Genomic DNA, 3,032 nt, shown 5'->3' with positions numbered 1-3,032 from the left:
TCGTTCCCTGAGAGCGTGATAATGAAAAATCTAGGAGGGGCCAACAGTTATTAAACAAACAGACCTGAACGATCAGTTTCTCCTTTGGTGAAGAACATGCGGTGGACTTTCTTCTGCAAGCTCTGAAATAGGCAAACTTCCATTGAATAGAAAGTAAACTATTTTCTAGAATACGCTCTGCCATACCCAGAGAGCCCTTCAACAGCACACTCGTCTTCGATCTGGCTTCATAAGCTCGGATATTTCTGTTTGATTTGCAATGCTAAATTAACAGAACCTGCCATTTGATCAGGGTTTCATGGGGCATGTCACTTCATACGACTTTCAGTTATATAATCATCTTATACTTTTATATACATAATTTGTATTTAAGTTCATCTACAACCAGAGGAACTGTATATGTCCACATACAACGGTCTCCAGCCATAGAGATAATCTATGTGATAATCCAATTCAGAAGACATTTAAAGTATGTCTTATTGCATAGAGCCAAGGTGACGATATCACTAAACCTAGGTCAAAGATAGGTTTAAAATTTCCTTGATTCAAAATTGTGCAACTTGGAGAAAGAAAAAAGAGATAAAGATTGACTGCGGAAAAAAAATCATCTCAACGCAGTACACCCATCATTCATTTGATCATTTGATCATTTGATCAGGGTTTCATGGGGCATGTCACTTCATACGACTTTCAGTTATACAATCATCTTATACTTTTATATACATAATTTGTATTTAAGTTCATCTACAACCAGAGGAACTGTATATGTCCACATACAACGGTCTCCAGCCATAGAGATAATCTATGTGATAATCCAATTAAGAAGACATTTAAAGTATGTCTTATTGCATAGAGCCAAGGTGACGATATCACTAAACCTAGGTCAAAGATAGGTTTAAAATTTCCTTGATTCAAAATTGTGCAACTTGGAGAAAGAAAAAAGAGATAAAGATTGACTGCGGAAAAAAAATCATCTCAACGCAGTACACCCATCATTCATAAGCTGGTATTGTTTTTGACTGTTTTTCTTTTTACACTTTAACATCAATCACGTGCAAATGGCGGGCAGATTACAAAGCCGAGCTGACCTACTTTCCCAGGTGCTTGGTTTCATCTTTGCCTATTTGCTAGTCTTCAGGACTTCATGCTTTCAAGCCAGCATTCTTCACTTCTTCATTGCTTGCTTCTCCACATTCTTCAATCCTGCCCTACCATCCCTCCTGCCTTTCTTCTTACCTTCCTCTCTGCCATTACCTTTCCCATTTTCCTCTCTCCCACTCCTCTTTCTAGGCTTTGTTTTCCTTTTTTCATCCCTTCCATTCTTTATCCTTCTATCTTTATTTTTCCTTTCTTCATTCCCTTTCCTTTCTTCTTACCTTCTCTTTGCCATTACCTTTCCCATTTTCCTCTGTCCCACTCCTCTTTCTAGGCTTTGTTTTCCTTTTTTCATACCTTCCATTCTTTATCCTTCTATCTTTATTTTTCATTTTTTCTTTCCCTTTCCTTTCTTCTTACCTTCCTCTCTGTCATTACCTTTCCCATTTTCCTCTCTCACACTCCTCTTTCTAGGCTTCGTTTTCCTTTTTTCATTCCTTCCATTCTTTATCCTTCTATCCTCTATTTTTCCTTTTTTCTTTATCTTCCGTAAACATCTACATTGTGATATATATAATGAATTATATATTAAGAAAAATTTTATTCACCACTCTTGGTTAGACTTTGTTTTTCTGTAAGTAATCTATTACGAATTTTTACAAACATTAAAGTCAGATATGTCTAACTTTTAATCTGAAGATCTTTCCGTAAGAAAATCGTATCAGGTACTATCTTTGAATAAGGCCAACATTATGCCTAAAATTTGCCTACAACATGTAAAAAAATTAATAATTGTTGTCTATATTTAGCCTCAAGGACATATTTTCTTACTGCGCAACTGTAATCTGGGAATATAAAAGGTCTTCACGTTCTTTGGTGTATTTTTTTGATGTCATCAATATCTAGGTGAAATCCCTCGTCGTTTTCATTACTAACTGCTTCCAAGAGAATTTCCTGGAAGAGGTCTGAGATTGAAAAAATGAGTTTTCAGACATCTCTGAGCTCATGACGTCAATAAACCTTTTACAAAAACGTAGTAATTTTTTTTATTTATCAATTCCCACGAAATATTTGAATATTCTTGTGAATGATAGCCATGAAGGTTTTCAATTTGATTTGATACTGTAAAGATAAATTCAAAATTGAAATAAGCCTTAGTTCTAAAATCGTGTCTTATTCTCCCATGCTTTTCTTAATCTTATTTACCAATCTCTCTTCGACCTCTATGCTCCATCATGCATACCGAGGAAAATATTATATATATATTATGAAAAATATATAGATACTGTTTTCCATTGGACAACACCTTTGTAAATCATTGTCATCATTGCTACTTCTCGTGATTACAAACCTTCAGTTGGCAGAAGTTACAGAGATGTAGACAACATTATAGATATTCACTGATAAGGTGAATACAGTAATATTTTTAAGCACAATTTCATCCTCTTTGATCACAGGGTCTTATTTTTCAGTTTATATTTAATCACACACCCAAATAAAATAAGTATGATACGTCACCTGACTGAAAGGGATAAGTGAACATTATCATCTACTGTAGACGAACTATAAGTAAGCATTACAATCTACAGTAGATCTTCTACATACGATGAAACACCCCACAGAGGAAAACTAATTTGAATTTCTTTCCCTCTAGTGTATTCGTTCTTCCTTGAAGTGTCTTCAGAATTGGGAAAAACGAATGAAAGAATTGAAATAACACTTAAGAATGTCTGTTAAGCAAACAGAGCCTTCCTGGAAATGCGTATTTTGCAGCTTTCCTGTGCGCGTAATGCTGTTTTCGACATTTCCAAGAAGATGGTCTCCTTCCCCATGAAGAAATAGAAAATAAGGATTAGAAATTCAAGAGAGAGTAGCACCTAAACAACAACAAAGTACACCTTTAACTTGTTTAGAACATTGCCTTCCTACTTCACTGT

This window comes from Oratosquilla oratoria, chromosome 31, assembly GCF_046742065.1.
Source record: "Oratosquilla oratoria isolate Oo_2021 chromosome 31, ASM4674206v1, whole genome shotgun sequence".
Taxonomy (NCBI): domain Eukaryota; kingdom Metazoa; phylum Arthropoda; class Malacostraca; order Stomatopoda; family Squillidae; genus Oratosquilla; species Oratosquilla oratoria.
Note: the sequence above shows the minus strand (reverse complement) of the source record.